Source organism: Diceros bicornis, chromosome 36 (genome assembly GCF_020826845.1).
Source record: "Diceros bicornis minor isolate mBicDic1 chromosome 36, mDicBic1.mat.cur, whole genome shotgun sequence".
NCBI classification, from domain to species: domain Eukaryota; kingdom Metazoa; phylum Chordata; class Mammalia; order Perissodactyla; family Rhinocerotidae; genus Diceros; species Diceros bicornis.
In genome coordinates, this window is record NC_080775.1 from 13,022,190 (window position 1) to 13,040,148 (window position 17,959).

At 42.4% G+C, this 17,959-nt stretch overlaps 1 protein-coding gene and 1 pseudogene across 2 annotated transcripts in view; both read left to right on the forward strand.

Moving 5' to 3' along the window:
• Positions 1 to 17,959, forward strand: part of CAMK1D (calcium/calmodulin dependent protein kinase ID) — a 410,392-nt gene that overhangs the window by 75,103 nt on the left and 317,330 nt on the right. The window lies entirely within an intron of this gene.
• Positions 6,221 to 6,331, forward strand: LOC131398973 (U6atac minor spliceosomal RNA; annotated as a pseudogene).

Here is a 17,959-nt window from a genome sequence, read left to right on the forward strand (position 1 = left end):
TATTTGGCCATTACTTGGTCATTTGGATCAGACAAGAAGGCCAATCTAGCAACTTATTTTTTTCGTCAAAGCCTGGTTTGTCACGATCATTTGAAGCATGCAGAGCCCCTCCAAAGCGGAGTGGGCAGGGCCCAAATGGCCCTCTGAAAGGCTGCAATCACCTTGAGTAGCTGCCCTGGTGTTGAGGATATAAGATTGGAAATGGTCCTTTGTACAATATGGGGGGAATGACGCTTGGCTATTAAGCAGCTCTGCCAGTAACCAACTGTGTGTAGCCTGGGTCAGGCCAGCTGTTCATTCATTCATTCATTTATTCATTTACTTATTTAACTCACTCCATTTGTAAAAAATGCTAAGATATTTTAAAGTAAAGATATCTTATTGCAGCATTATTTACAACAGCCAAGATATGGAAACAACCTAAGTGACCATCAACGGATGAATGGATAAAGAAAATGTGATATATATATACACAATATGGAATATTATTCAGCCATGAGAAAGAAGGAAATCCTGGCATTTGTGACAACGTGGGTGGAACTTGAGGGCATTACGCTGAGTGAAATAAGTAAGACAGAGGAAGGTAAATACTGTATGATATCACATATATGTGGAATTAAAAAAACCCAAACTCGTAGAAACAGGAAGTAGAATGATGGTTCCCAGGAGCTGGGGGGGCGGGGGAATTGGGGAGATGTTGGTCAAAAGGTACAAACTTGTAGTTGGAAGATGAATAAGTTCTGGGGATCTAATTCGCAGCATCTTGACATTTTACCCCTAATAATACTTAGCATGAATATCCACCCCTCATCCCCCCAAGAAAGGAAGAAAGGAAGGAAGGAAAGAAATTTCCCTATATAACCAAACTAACATTATCACAGCATACACAATCAATAATAACTTTTAATATCCTCCAGCATCCAGTTTGTATTCAGGTTTCCCAGCTGTGGTCAGGTCCTCTACTGAATTTACTTTTTGTCACTGTAGTCACTTCACCTGAGGAACAAGGAGGTAGGACTAACTGAATGAGCTCTGAGGCTCATTTACGCGTGAAAGTTTTATGTTTAGTACCTTTAGGAATAGCTGCTCTGGTTTTGTTCGTTTATCTCTTGTTCCTGGAGGAGGATTCAAAATTTGTAGACAAGCTATGGCTCTATAGCAAGATGAGGTGGAAATTTGGAAATTATTTGGTTCATGGACTCAATCGAGAGAGGTTGGGGGTACCTCAGACCAGGCTTGACCTGTAGGTTGGGCAGACCTGGCATTAGCATAGGTTAGATAAATTGTACTCTGGCCAGAGAGAAAGAGACAGTGGATTAGTTTTAGGCCTGACAGGTTTGGGGCTCATATTTTGTACTCTAATGCCATTTAGAGTTACAAGGAGGACTTGGACAGTCCTTTTGAGTTCATTTTGTTTTTTTTATTTAAGACTCTGGTGTTTTATTCAGGGAGCCTAAATGCTGGGTGTCTCAGGTTACCTGTCCGAGGAAACTCCCGTTGTTCCAGAACTGAAGAATGACCAAGTCCTGCAGTGACTGCCTAACAGATGTCTGTGCTCCCAGCCCCCGAGGTCACCAGCAGGTTGGCACATTCTCTGCATGGTGCAGGTGCCCCTGTGAAGCCTCTTCCCAGCTTCTAAGCCTTCCCACCCGGCCCTGCCCCAGATCGTCTTGTCACCGGGCTGAGTCAGAACATGCCCTTTCCCACCTGAGTTATGAGCCAGTTGAGAAGTAGGGCTGAGGGCTCAGAGAGATGAAGACCAAAATATTAACTTTACTTTACTTTTGATAAAAGCTAAATTGGAGGACTGTGGTATGTGACAGTAAAGAGCTTCCTCATTCTGAACCTCGGAATCAAGTGGTGCTGGTCCCCTGCCAGCCTCCTCCCTTGGCAGAGGGGAGAGAAGCAGTGGGTGGGCTCCCAGCAGGCTCCCAAGAGAAGGGAGGAGGGAGGGGCTGACCTTCCCTGCTTCCTGGTCGTCCCCCCTCCCCCACCAGGTAAGTCCCTCCTCCTGCCCTGGGGAGGAGGGGGAGATAGGGGACATAGGGAAGTGCAGCCACAGAGACAGGGACATGAGAAAGGGAAATGACTCTTCCCATCTACAGTTCCTCTTGGGACCTGGCATTCCCCAGTGTCATGGGTGCCTTGTGGTCTCCTCCCCTGGGGCAGTTCCTTCCCTCAGTCTTAGCTTCATGGACTAATTTATTTAGAGAGGTGAGAGAAACGAGATAAGTTCTGATAATAGTATTGTTCAGTAAATACTGTCATTCATATGCTATGCACTCCTTGAATAGATAAATTTTTAAAAAAATTCATCTCCAAAATTTCCCCCCAACTCTGAATATTTGTTGGATGAATGAATATACCAATCACTTATTTGTATTTGGGAGGCAGAGACTTGAGTATGGTTGTGTGTGTGTGTTGGGTGGGGCGTGGATGGAGAGGAAGTGGGATGGAGAGCTAAGGCTTCCTGGAAGATTTATTCCCTAGAGGAATTCCGGGCTTCTCCAAAGGGGTGCCCGTGTCCTGAGAGTCCGGAAGTCAGCTCTTCTGGCTGACGGATCTTCTGCCCCTGGGTCCCAGGAACCATGGCAGAGACGTTGGGGACTTGAGACAGCACTTGTTTTGGGAGCCCCCTCCTTTCCCTCATCGAGGGAGAGGGTGGGGATGAGCCATCCAGGTCCCATGAAGAAGTTGGTGTGATAGGGAAGGAGGAACCAGGAGCTGCAGAGCAGGTGGATTGAGTAAGCAGTGATCGCCCATCCCTTACAAAGCATAGAAACCACGCTCTGTTTTGAGGCATGTTCTGAGAGCAGAGTATGGAGCAGGACGACGACTTCTGTTCACATCAATGGAGCAGAAGATTGCATTCCAGTTTTTTTTGACATTTAAAAAAATTGTGGTAAAATATACATAATACAAAGTTTACCATTTTAACCACTTTTAAGTGTGCAGTTCAGTGGTATTTAGCACGTTCACATTGTACCATCACCATCCACCTCCAGAACTTTTTCATCTTCCCCAACTGAAACTCTGTACCTGCTGGTAACCTGCCTCTGGTAACCACCATTCTACTTTCTGTCTCTATGGATTTGATTCCTCTAGGCACCTCATAGAAGTGGAATCATGCAGTATATGACCTTTTTGTGACAGGCTTACTTCACTTAGTGTGATGTCCTCAAGGTTCATCCATGTTTTAGCATGTGTCAGAACTTCCTTCCTTTTTAAGACTGAATAATATTCCTTCGTATGTCTATACTACTTTTCGTTTATCCATTTATCTCTTGATGGACACTTGGGTTGCTTCTACCTTTTAGCTATTTGAATAATGCTGATATGAACGTTGGTGTACAAATATCTGTTTACATTACATTTTTTAAAGTAAACTTTTTATTGGAGTATCATATATGCATTTCAGGTTTGGTGACCACAACACACTTCCCACTCACATTGAACCTGAACTTGTTATACTATATTTATATAATGTATATACACAAAAGTTAATGACTCAGGATGAAAGAGGCAAGGCTCAATGATAAAATGTATTCTAACAATATTCTAATTATATATATAATATATAATATTAAAAATATTCTATAATTAATAATATAATATGCAGTGTATAATAACATGTAATGTTATATGTATATCAATAATTAATAATATATAATATATAATTTATATACTATATCATATAATACAATAATATATATTACATAATATATATTATATTGCAAATATAATATATTGTTAGAATACATTTTGTCATTGAACCTTGCCTCTTTTGTCCTGAGTTGTTAATTTTTGTGTACCTAAATGTACATTTAATCTTGCTGGATCTAGTTCACTAAACCAGCATGTCAAGATCTTTTAGAATTCTGAGTCTTCCACTTGGTTTAATTTTGGGTCAGCCACAAATATAATGGTCATATCCTCTCTATCTCTATACAAGTCTCTATGAGCTGCCCTGGTTGGCTTATTTCTTTGGGTCTTGCTGTGTAGTCATTCACTTATCTACCCAACTTTTCTGACCTCTAGTCCCATTCTTCGTTTCGTTCATAAGGACATCATGAGGGAGCTTGTCACCTTGTGATATGTATGTCTGCACATTTCCATGCTATAACTGTTTACAAACCTGTTGAGAACTGAACTAAGCCAGGCTGGACAACATGCTCTTAGGTTTTTTCAGTAGGGAACAGTAGCCACCGAAAAGTTGTAGTGAGTGTTAGTGAGGGGTAGCTATTTTCCCGTAGCCTCACTACCAGGTTATAATGAAAGCAAGTTTCGGACCAAAGTCAGCATCAGATACGTGTTAAACAGATGTGTGTTAGGAATCAGGCAGAATCCAGCCCATAAGTTCTGTTGTCACCTGAAGCCCCAGCTCTGTGCCTCGTAGGTGCTCTGATGACCACCTGGGATGAAAGCTTCCCTTGAGGCAAATTTGCCAATATTCCAAAAGCAGGATTCCATTATCCTTATGATAGGCACCAGGAAGCCGGAACTTCTGTACACCAATGGCCAGTCCTTTTTCGGAATCAAGTCTGAGGGTACAGGCTATGGATCTTGCTGGACAGATTCCTATACCCCGTCTGTTCAAGAATAGCGAGTGTCTAGAGCCAGCCCTGATGGCCTAGCAGTCAAAGTTCAGTGTGCTCCGCTGCAGCGGCCCGGGTCTGGTTCCCGGGTGTGGAATCACACCACTTGTCTGTCAGTAGCCATGCTGTGGCGGTGGCTCCTGTAGAAGAACCAGAAGAACTTACAACTATACACAACTATCTACTGGGAAGAAAGAAAAAAAGGAGGAAGATGGGCAACAGATGTGAGCTTAGGGCGAATCTTCCCTTGCAAAAAAAAAAAAAAGGGAGTATCTAAAATATTTTACCTCATTCTTAACACTTAGCATGCTAATTAACAAACTCCTAATTCCATCAAGAAAAAAATCGTTTCTGACATTCATTCTGCTAATTAGCAGAGGGTCTGGTATTACTCAAATACGGAGAAGAGAAGTGCTTCTAGTTGTCACTTCTTGAGTAAGGACTTGTTGATTAGGATGCTAGCTGACCAGCCCAGGACGTTCAGCTATAGTTTACATATAGTAAAAGTTCACAAATCTTATTTTTATTTCCCACATAACGACCACCTTGATTGAGCTATAGAACATTTCCAGTGCCCTAGAAGCCTCCCTGGTACAGTTTTCCCAGTGGGAACACCACCCCCTCCCAAAGGTAATCACTATTCTGACCTCAGTAATCACTATAGCTAGGTTTTGCCTGGTTTGAATTCTGTATAAATAGAATCATACTGACATTTTGTGAGATTCATTCATTTTGTTGCAAGTATAAATTCTTTATTTTTTTCTCATTGCTGTGTAGTATTCCACTGTATGAAATTTTGATACCACTTCCACACTTGATGGACGTTTGATTGTTCCCACTTTGGGGCTATTATGAATCAAGCAGCTCAAATCATTCTTGTGCATGTCTTCAGTGGATGGAGTATGAATTATTGTCCCTAGAATTGAAGTTTACATTCAGTAGCACATGGAGAATATCATATTGTCCATGCCAAATGTTTTTAAAGTAAATTGAAGGCATTGTACAAAACTATATCAAACAAAGGAATGAATTTAGTCTAGTATACTTGTGTTTAGCAAATCTGTTCTGGTACAAAAGCAGATCATTGCTTTTGTATTTCTTGACTGTAATAAATATTCTAAGCCAGAAGGTCAGTTTCCCAAAAGCTGAGATTCTCATGTGAAACTATGTTATTTCCTCATGCCTTTTCTAGAAGGAGTGGGAAAAGAACCTTTTTGTTAATTCTGCCAGTAGGCATCATTTTCTAATTTTAGATCTCATTGTGAAAAAAAGGCATGAATTACTGAAAACTCTGAGAACATAAACTAGTGTTGGGGGTCTCCTGAATTAGAATGAATAAGGTTTTGAATTATTCATTTATGTTTTTCTTTCCATGTCATTTTGGGTATTGTGATGAAAAAAATACTTGCTGCTGATTTAGAATCCCTGAATACTCTTATAAAAATTTAATTCCACCCATATTAACTAGGCTTTCAAGGCTTCTTTAGAGGGTCTGTTTTCCTCTAATATGTTGCTTAAGGGAAAATCTGTTAGCCCGGAGAATTGATGGATGGAAACAGAATAGGGAAACTGAACTCTGACCACCAGTGGGGGATGCTGCATTGATTTAAATTTTAAAAGAGTCTGTGTTTTATGAAAGTGAAGAATTAGGTTAGCACTCCCCTTGGCAAGAATGGAAAAAATTCTAGTGACTTATACCACACACATCCCTCTTTATAGCACCTAACAATATTTTTAACAACCCTACATGAGGGGAGTCTGGCAGCGTGAACCAACATCACAGAAGCGGCAGTCCTGTCCTGGGAATCTTTCCTGTGCATACATCTGCACATGTAATGAAATGACATTAGTACAAGGTTATCATTGAAGCTCTGTGTGTGACAACAGAACATCAGAAGCCACCAAGTCTCCATCAGTCAATAAGGGACAGTTAAAGGATGGATGTGTGTACAGTGGAATGCTATGCAGCTGTTAAGAGAGAATGATGAAGATGTGTGTTCTGATATGGAACGATGTTCAGCCGCATTGCCACGTGAAAGGAGCACAGTGGAGGATAGTGTATAGAGTGTGCTATCTTTATGTAAGAAAGGTGGGGATACAAAAATGGATAGGTGAATTTGCATATATTTGCATAAAGAAATACTGGAAGGATAAACAAGAAACTAATACAAATGTGTACCGTAGCAGGCAGAGGGGAACGGAGTGATTGGGGTGGATGTAGGAATGACTCCTTCTGCGTGTAGCTTTTTATATTGTGTTGACTTTCTGAATCATGCAGAAAACAACCATCCAACAAAAGTGAATCTGTCCAGGCATGCCCTTTGACATTGAACTAGACAAGAGTAGGTGGGCAGAAAGGGAAGCTGGTTGAATGCATTGTGAAAGAGTGGGGCTGTGCACTCCGTTTCTTGTCTCAGAAGCTTAAGTCAGTGCATCCAGTCATTCAGTGAGCAAATGCGTATTGAGTCAATCTGCCAATCTGACGTGCTGGGCGCTATCTTAGGTGCTGTTGCTGGGAGCCTTCAGGTCCAAGCTCTCAGGGAGCTGGCGTTCTTCAAGAGGCAAAAAGGCAAGAAGCAGAGGATGAGTGAGAGAGAGAAGAAGCTCATGCTGCTAGGGCCTAGGGAAGGGGGTGAGAGGAGTCCATGCTGAGGTCAGAAGGGAGGCTAATTGCTGATCTATGTTGCTATGTATTCGTGGTGCATTGGTGAACGATCTGGTTGCACATGGGATAATAAAGTGGGATAAATTCTCACTTTTAATCTTTTACTACAGCAGTCACTATACTCCAACCTACTATTGTTTTAGCAGAAGACCAGCATTTAGTTGAATAAATAAAAAATTGATTTAACCATCATGGTTTGTTTTCACAATAGTGGGGCTATATTGAGGATAATGTTATCTATATGATTTGCGACTATAACCATAGGTTATTAAACAGACAAGGTATTACTATAAGTCTATTATTTTTTTCATTCAAAAAGTGGTTAAATATACATTGTCCCTTTACTATCACATATTAGCTCTAGAAAATTGAAATACACACACACATAGAGTTCTCACATTCCGTATATCTTTGTGACAATCATTGTCTGAAAATAGGATGGACATATTTCCACAGTAGATAATGTAGACATTTGAAACGTAATTTCTCCTGTGTTTGTTTTTTTCTTATTCTGGTCTTTTCCTGGCAGATTTCTCTTTCATAGTTTCCGAATCAGATGGAAGATTAATATGGTTATTTTAAAAAGTTTCTATGATGAAATGATTTTTGAGAGAGAGAGGTTTTTCTCGGTTTGTCTGGGTTCAATGAAATTTTGGTGAAACTTGAGAAACAAAGATCAAAACCGTAGAAAAATGTGATGGTCAAAGTACTTCCTGTATCTCCAAGTCTACAACAACAAGTCTTGCTCGGATAGGAAGGAATAACAGTGCAGACTGGCGGCCAGACTTGGGAGTCTGGAATTTTCTTGGCAACCAAAGTCCAAAATATAGATTTCCTTGGAGCCAGCATCTTCACAAACAGTCCTAGTTTTGTGATTTAGTTAAGAAAGCACCAGAAAGCAGATTTGTTTTAAGAGTTAAAAAAAATGCAGAGTAATACAGATCCTTACTTCATCGTCATGATAAACTCCTCTCTGTAGAATAGTAGGGAAATGTCCAGGGGTCCCGAGAATCCACTGTCATCCTAGGAAATGCACAAGGAAGTGATGATGAGCGCTTGCCATTGTATTACCCGGTTCAGTATCGCTGAAGAGACTTTGGGCCATCTTTGAGGACTGGCTGCTTCAGAATCTTGTCAGGTCCGTTCTCCTGGAATCTTGGGGTGAACTCAAGAGGATGTGGTCGTTGCTTCCGGGTAGATAAAGGAAAAGAGAGGCAGTGACTGCGCGAGCGCTTCCACTCGGTCACCTGTGCTGGCCTCACAGGAATGTTTGACAGCATCACTGGGCCTGGCTGGGGGCGTCACCCAAGCTAGTCCATGATGGCCTGACTGTTCCCGTTCTCCATCACTAACGCGATGAGGCAGCTTTGCAAAAAGTGTTTGAAGTGCGTGAAGCAGCTATGTTCAAGGATAATGCCAGGAATCTGGGAACTGTGAGGATGCATGTCCGGTGCTCGCTAAGTTGCATTTTCCTTCCGAATTTAATTTCCAGGGAGGAAATAAGAACAACAGGGATGCAAATGTGAGAAAGGATGATGGGGAAATTCAGGGAAGGTGGCTGATTCGCTGATGCCTTTGCTCTCTGGGGCAGTGGTTTAACAGGAAACTTTTTAAAGGAAGCCGACCCCAAAGCAGTGCACCAGCCTCTGAAATCTTTCACAGTTATTTTTAGGCGTTCTTCCTCTGTGGTTGTAGTCCATACACGCTCCTAACAGAAGACTAACTATGCCGACTGGACACTGTATTGTTTTGCCACATCTTTAGAGGAAGAAGTTTGTTGCTCATCCCAGAAACCAGACTGCTTTGCTCGGGAGCAACTCCCTGTTTTCTAAATACGCAGTAAACACTATTCTCTGCCGTCTACTTCACCTGAATATTCCCAACCAAGATTTCTGACATCTTTTGCACACAGCACAATCCTTAGCTCCTTTGTGAGTCAGTGAAAGAAGATGAGTGTATATTCGCAATGGTCTTAGTGTGTCGCCAAAGCCCAAATTCTGTTAATTTCATGAACAATAAATGGATCCTTTTATGGGCATATTTTACCAAATGGACAATTTGTATTTCTGGCCTGTTAAGAGTGTTTTGAATTGCTGATAAGTATTTGGCCACATTTGTGAGAGTCTCAAGGCAGTCGGACAGAATGGGTGTAAAATACGATGGTAACAAGGACAGCAGAAACAGAAAGAGTTGATATTGGTGTATTGCATCCGAGCTCACTAGACAAAATTTCTGTGTTGTTTGTGTTATTCAGCAGCAGAGGGATCAAAGGACAGACAAAACAGGCTCAGGGGGCTGATTTGAGTCAGGGAGCATTTATTTCTAGCCAATTAAGGTAATGGGGTCCTGTCATGTTGGTGAGAAGAGCTCAGAGGGCAGCGCTTAATGACAGCATGGGCGAAGAAGATTCCGAGTGGGCTGGGAAGAAGAAATGAGCGTCACACCAGAGAAGGTGCATCTCTTGGCAGAATTCTGTCTGGCAAACAGCAGCTGGAATTCGTGTCAGGGGCAAACTTATTTCCTGACTAATTAGGTTAGGGAATGAAAATAAGCTCTACGAATTTTTTTTTTTTTTAATATATATATAGATATATCATGTGTTGGTGCTTACTAGTATTTATTAATAAATTTGGTCATTTGTTTATATTCACAAGTTGACCTCTTTACGTAAACAACAAGAATTCATAACCTGCCAGCGCATATGTATCTGTATCAACCAATTTTCTCACGTCTGAGGTTGCCACGGGTGTGTTTTCATTACCAAGTTCCTGGCGCTTTTTTTCTCTCCTTGGGCCATCGACTTGAAGGATGTGTTGCAAGTGCTGAGCTGGGTTCTGAAAGCCTGGTTAAAATATATCTGGAAACAATAATAAGTCACTGACTGTTCCCCCTTCTTCTTCCCAGGGTTGTTGAATGCCTAAATGGGAAATTAACTAAGATGATTGATGTGCAAACACCTAGCACAGCTCTTGGCAGATGGGTGCTCAATAAATTGGTATTTTCCCTCCACCTCAGTAGCACTTTTCAACTTCCCCTGGAGGGTTCTCAAGTGCAGAGAGGGGTAAACACACGAACTCGGCCGTGAGGGGTAAACACACGAACTCGGCCGTCTCTGGATGTTTCACGGGCTCCCACTGAGGAACGCTGATGCTCCAGGACGCCATGCATCATGGTCTTGTGCCTTCACCTACCCCCTGCACACATACTGTAATTTGAGTAGTTTAACATTAGTGGCTAACGTCAGACCAGGCAGAAAGGAGTGGTCAGTATATTAACCCCAATATGTTTTCATATTTCGTATTCTTTGAAATTTGGCCACTTATATATGGTTCACAAGGCAATTCTCTTAAGCAGAAGGTTTGGTTAAATAGCATACTCGTTCCCCAGCCCTTCTGGACACCGGGCATTTGCATGTACAGCCACAATGTGGAAATCTGATGAGAACACACCCATCAAGTACTTAGAGTTCTGTGGATTTTAGTTACATGCAGAGCTTTAATGGTGGATTTCTAATTGAAGGGTCAGATAATGGGGCAGCATTTCTTTACCAGCTCAGTTAAACAAAAATAAAAAAGAAATCCTGCTCATCTGTGCATTTCTGTAGCAGCCACTAATTACAGACAATTCTCAATTACCCATGAATTCAGGGATTCTTGCAGATAATTCTCTGATAATCCAAAAATTTCACTTTCGTTGTTAGTTCTTATTTCTATTGAACCAATCTTTAAAGACAACTTTTGAAAAAAAAATGAGGTAACATTATCTAGGTGGTTGCATTTAATCCTCACTTTGGCCCTGTGATGTAGGTGTTACCCCCATGTTACAGATGAAGAGACAGAAGGTCAGGGAGGCTAAATGCAAGGTCACCCACTGAGTCATGGAGCTGGGCTGCAACTTCACCTCTCTGACTCAAGACCCATTCTCTCTCTCTCATAAAACCGCTGCCTACCCACTAGTAGAAATGTGGTAAAATGTCCTGAAAGTTAGGAGGAGGCCAGAGAAAGGCTAAAATAATCTTGAGAATCATCAGTTTCTGAGTTATCAAGAATTGACAGGTATTTGAGAGAGTTAGCCTCAGTTTCTTCCTATAAAAGTATTGATAAGAATTGTAAGGAGCAAATGAGATAATGGATTAAAAATACTTTGATAAATACGACCAGCAATAGATATGCCAAGGCAGATTGTCAATCCTTTAAACCTCTGTCCCTTGAGAAGAGTCTGTGCCTGGGACCGTGTCTCTGGCCCCTCTGAGTTGTAGGAGGGTCGCCATGGTAGTTCTGAAGGGCTATTTACGCTAGTTGAGAGCTACATCTGGTCCAGACAAATAATAGCTGCCAAACAAAGGGAGTGTGTTAAACGAGGATTGTCATGGCTAGGAGCACATTTGCTTAAGATCTCCAGAACTTTCTGGCTAAAAGGCACACAGGGTTTTGATAACTCATTTTGAAGCAAACCAAGTACCTTGTTCTCTCTTTTGGCCCCTTGAGAAGCTTGCTCGTAAATATGGGGAGAGCAGGAGGACCAGAAAGATGCTGCCACGTTTAAGCATGTGGTGAATAGTAAGAGTTGGTGGTTGGGAATCCACCGCCATGTTTTCTTGACAGTTGAAACTCTGGTAACTGATGAATTGTTACTAGAGCAATGTCCCAACCTAAATAGTGCAATTATTTAATGCATGTCTAGACATTTTCACCTTGGTTAAAAAAAATGAAATTGTCAGTTACACAAGGGCTTCCTCGTTGACTTTTCTCTCATCACTGTTCATTTTCTGAGAACATCGGCTGAGACAGGCTTTGTAACGCCTGGTGTTGTAACTGGCACACTGAAGGATGACGTATATATTTGTTGAATAAATGAGCTACAGAAGTATCTGCAGAAGCCGGGCTCCGTTTGTATGACCATCTGTAAGTAGGATGACCTCTTGATTGGTCTTTATTCACATGAAGCTTATAAAATATGTGCTTCGGGTTTTTTTAATTGAAATTTTTATTGAGCTATTTGTAGATTTACATGAAGTTATAAGGAATAATGTAGGGAGATCCTGTGTCCCCTTTATCTGTTTCCCCCAGTGGCAACATCTTATAAAACTATAGCACAATTTCACAATAGCACATTCAACAGCATGTTGACACTGATACAGTCCACCCATGTCATTCAGATGATCTGCTGATTTTATTCAAATTTGTTTTTTTAAACTGATTTTAAAATGGTGAAGTATGATTGGAGAGAGTAAAAGCCAGATTGTGAGCTCCCATGGCAAAGGTGGAACCAGAACTTTCTGGACACCCATTGGGTTGAGGCTGGTTCCCCGCTGCGGGGGAGAGCTGAGTGTGGGATGACTATGGGGGTCCCCAGTGGGGAGGAGAGGTTTTCCCAGGGTGGCCTGGGGCTAAGAGAAGTAAAAGACTGTTGGGCAGCCCAAAGGGTAAGGCGGGAGCCTTGTCCTGCATTTTCCAGGAAGGAGCAGCCCCCTGGGGGGGGGACCTTCCAGCCTATCACCCCCCTTCACTTGCAGCTCATGTGGCAAGAACATGTGCAGTGGTTTAGGGTCGCAGGGGCCCTAAGTCTGGTCTACACCCGAATCCCAGACCACACCCTTCCCCTTCTGAACCAGAATTTCCAGAAGGTTTGAGAAGAATTAGCCTCTGTCTTTGTCATCCTTTCCTTTCATGTGGTTGTTTTTCTTATTGGATTCAGGCAAGCAAATAATTAGGTATTGGAGGCTGGTGGTGCCTCTTTTTATTCATTATTTAGCAGCCTTTTCCCAGTCCCAAATCTCCCATGCCCTCAGCAGCCCACACAGCATCATGCCCCGAGTTAACTCTTTCCTCTGAGCCAGGCCTTCCCTGTGGGGTGTGCAGGCAGCCGGGAATACACTCACTGCTTCCACTTAGGCATAACCAAGAAAGGCAATATTTGCATAATATTCTTTTATTTGGTTTGCCACCCTCTGCTGTAGATTTGGAAAATAAAAGACACACCTTTCATAGGAATTACTATTTCTTAAACAAATAACTACGTAACAACAGCTTACTATGTGGGAACCCTGAGAACTTTTTTCCCAGGAATAGCTAATATAATAAAAGGCTTTGGCAAAAGTGCTTATGGTATGATATTATTTAATAAGGTTTTAAGAATCCGGTTTTTAAATTTGCAGCTTCTGGAGAAAATAATGTTATATTTTACTTGGAGAACAATTTCATTGAAGTGACCCTTTCATGGGATTTGGAAAATGCACATGTTAAATTATTCTTTTAAGCCTTTGCATATAATCACTTTTTGCAGAACCTTGTTATTTCTGGCAGATTTTTTTCTCTGTCTTCACTTTTTTCGTTTACTAGGTTATTCTTCTTCCTAAGTATTGAACATTTTCTTTAGGGCATATTCTGATATTTAAGTAAATGGATGAATACCAGAAAAAAGGATAGAGAGTTTCTGCCTGACTGCTTTGAATTTTTCTTTGGATCCAAAGATATATCTCAATGATGCCAAATGTTCACATATTAGAAAGCAACCAGATAATTAGGTTTTTCAGATTGTCTCAAAATGTCCACGATTATATAAACACAGCTAGCGTGAGGGCTACTTTTGCCTCCCCGATTTCACAATGATTTTCTCTAATGCTTTTGAAAACTTTGACTTTCTATATAGTATACATAGGCTTTTATAAATTAGGGAAAGTGTGCTTTTTTCCCCATGTTGTATGAGATATAAAGATTTAAATAAGACTGTAAAAATTGGCTCTAATCTTGCCACTCAGAAATAACCACTGTTAAATTTTTTGTGTATTGTCCAGGCTTTTTCTATGCATAAATAGTGAACACAATGACTTTCATATTGTATTGTTTCTTCCACTTCTCATTAAAGGACATACCTTGCACATTTTCTCATATTGTCAGTCTTTCCCCAAAATACTATGTATGTCTTTTGAATCCCAAGAAACCCTGTCCTAGCTTGAAGTGTACATCATGGCTCAATGCACTGCCACCTCCGTACTGAACAGGGCCCCAGTGTGGGCAGGGGTTGACCTGTCTTCTTTCCATCAGGATCCCATTAGCGCCCTCTCATCTTCCTCCTTCCTCCCCATGTGTGTTTTTCTACATGTTTATTTTTAGTGCTACTTTCTCCTTGGCCAATGTCGATCAGAAGCTAGAGGCTGAGTGGCCATTCCTTGCCTCCAGATTCTCTGCGTGTGCCCAGGCCCCCTGCAGGCTGTGGGCAGCAGGCTTGCTTCTCTTGGAGAGTGGGAGTTAGCCCTGGTTTGGATCAGTGTGTCCAGGTACAAATGGGGGCAGCTTCCTTTATGATTCTCTTGCGTGTTTACTTTGGGGCCTGATGTCACATGTTCTCCGTGTTGACTCCTCACTGGAAACAGCATCTCATTCAAGATGGCGCACCCATTTTTTAGTGGTCGGTGTGGTGGGGCTGGCTTTGTGTATCAGGTGACCGCATGAAGTATGTCCTGGGTCGTTGACTAGAGCTCAGTAACCAAAAACCTCGGGGTTAAAGGTCAGGAGCTCTCCTGGCTGCCAGGGTGCTGGCCGAGGGCCGTTCAGCTCATAAGTACTGAGACTCAAGAAAGGCAGGACCAGAGCACCCTGCCCCCTCAGCACCCCAACCTGGGTTCCCCCCCCATCTCTCCACCTGCTGAATGGATCTCAGATTTCTTCCGTCACTGTTGGCGCAATAATGAGCAAGATATGTTGAAAATGCTGTTTCTGAGCTTGACGGCGAGTCCCCATTTAATCTGAAATGTCTCTGCCCTTCTTATTATTCTCCTTTCTCCAGTACACAGCTGTTTTATGTGTCTAACTCACTTGACTGAGGTGTGAGGGCATTTTCAGATACAGATGACATGCTATGCATGCAATGCCCCATCATTTGTCTCTATTTATTCCTGTCTAAATTTATCCTGTGCATTGATGGCTTAGGCACCGGCGAGACCCGTGAGCCTCAGATGGTCTGTGCACATCACTGATTGCTCAGCCGAGTGTGTCTTCTGATTCTTTCCTTCCTGTGATTAAAAACCTTCCTTCTCTTCCTCTTCCTCCAGCGCACCCCTTCTTCCTGTATGGAGGCCTCGTCAACTTTATTCCAGCCTGCCTCTCCTGGCCCATTCTTTCCTCTCCCTCCGCTCCTGCTCTCAGTCTCACTCTTTTTGTGTTCATCATTCATTCATTCATTCATTCAGCTGTTATTGGATATCTTCTATGTGCCAGGCCCACTGCTTGAGGCCAAGTATGTAGGGATGAGCAGCATAGTCCCTGCTTTCCAGAAGCCCACTGCGCTTACTTAGGGAGCCAGGTAAGCAGACGAGTGTCCAAGGTGGAGATTGCTCTAATTGTGGGCAAGTGCCGACGGAAGCACAGAGGGAAGTGGGCACAAGTCTGTCCAGGAGTCAAGCAAGCCATCAGTGGTGAACTGAATCCCTTGAAGAATTTGCTAGGCCACTGTGGGGTGGAGGGAAGAGGGCAGGTGGAAGGAACAGCACACACAGAGGCTGGAGGCATAAACGATGTGGCACGTTGGTGAAGATTGGCTAGCAAGATGATCCGGGCAGAAATCAAGGGCAGAAGTTGTACTTGGAAAACGGAGGCTGTGGCCACATCATGAAGATCCTTGTATATCAAAATAATAACATGGTCTGTATTATGTGTAAGACACTGAGCATTTTATAGATATTAATTCGTTTAATCCTCATAACAACTCTAAGAGGTAGGAACCGGCATTGTCTCCATTTTACAGATGGAAAAACTGAGGCCAGAGAGGCTGGGATTTACATGAGGTCTTTCAGACAGCAGGAGTTGGAGCCGGAATTCAAGCCAGGGAGTCTACTCTCGGGGACGAGAAGGCTCCGAGTTAGCCCTCCTCACAGCCCAGATTGCTGCCTCTCACTCAAGACCTGGCGGTTATCCTGCTGGCTTTAAGGAGCCATGGAAAGGTGTTAAGTAGTGGGGGAAAAGATCTGAAATTTGCACAGATAATTCTTTTTCTTTAGAGACAGATGGAGCCTTGATCCAGGAAGACTGCTTAGAAGCCCCTGCAGGTGGAAGAATCTGGTGGAACCTTCTTTTAGAATCTCTTTCTCAGAATCGTGTATACCGAAAAGGCAATTCTGGAACTTATTTTTAAACCAGCATTTGTTTATCACGAAACATGCCCTAGGCTAATAGGCTAATAGAATTTAATGTTTGCATTACCTAATAAATGTGTTTGTGATTTAAAGTATTTTGCTATGTAATAAAAGGAAATTTTTTTTTTTTTGTGAGGAGGATCAGCCCTGAGCTAACATCCATGCTAATCCTCTTTTTGCTGAGGAAGACCGGCTCTGAGCTAACATCTATTGCCAATCCTCCTCCTTTTTTTTTTCCCCAAAGCCCCAGTAGATAGTTGTATGTCATAGTTGTACATCCTTCTAGCTGCTGTATGTGGGATGCGGCCTCAGCATGGCTGGAGAAGTGGTGCGTCGGTGCACGCCCGGGATCCGAACCCGGGCCGCCAGTAGTGGAGCGTGCGCACTTAACCGCTAAGCCACGGGGCCGGCCCAGGAATTGTTTTTTTATTAGACACTTTTCTTAAGTCCCTTTGGACCTTCCTTTCACTTCTGGGTCGGGTGAGGGGCTGGAGGTTTCCCTAACAGAACTTTTGGGGAACCACTGGAGAGGGAGGAGGGGGAAGCAGGTTGTCTGTGACAGTGTCCCTAACTGGTACCTCTTCTGTGAGGGTTGTTTGTTTTTTTTTTTTACCATTTTTTCTTATTGTAGTAAAGTATACATAACATAAACTTTACCATTTTAACCATTTTTAAGTATACTGTTCAGTGGCATTAAGTACATTCACATTGTTGTGCAACTATCACCACCATCCTCCTGTTTTTATCTTCCCAAACTGAAACTCAGTACCCACTAAACAATAACTCCCCGTACCCCCTTCCCCCCCAGTCCCTGGCAACCACCATTCTACCTTCTGTCTCTATGAATTTGACTACTGTAGGTACCTCACATAAGTGGAATCAGACAGTATTTGTCTTGTTGTATCTGATTTATTTCACTTACCGTAATGTCCTCAAGGTTCATCCATGTTGTAGCATGTGACAGAATTTCATTCCTTTTCAGAGCTGAGTGATATCCCACTGTATGGATAGACCACAGTTGGTTTATCCATTCCTCCATCAAGGGACACTTGAGTTGCTTCCATCTTTTGGCTACTGTGAATAATGCTGCTATGAACATATATCAGATATCTGTTCAAGTCCCTGCTTTCAGTTCTGTTGGGTATTCCGTGAGGTTTTAACCCCTCCTAGATCTGAGTTTGGGAAGTATAATGTAGTTGTGTTCATGGCGTAGAAGTTGCCTCCTTCTGCCCTTCCTTACCTGCCATGTCAAATGAGTCATATTTAATATAATATTAGAGGTGAGTTTCAGGAGGAGTGTTTTTAGAACTGGTTCTCCTCCCCACTTTTATGAAATAAGCATAGTGGACATTAAACAAGAAGCATTTACTGACAAATGCCAAATAGGAGGTGACTGCTGCCTGAGCTGTGGAAGTGCCGGTAGAGATGGGGGGTGAGAGAGGGAGGGACAGCGAGAGCAGTGGTGATTTGAGCAAAGTCTGGGAAGTAGAAACTGGGAATTCTTGAGTTTGTACTTCATGGTGGTGCATGAGGAAGAGACAAAAGTCTAGAATGAGTTTCAGATTT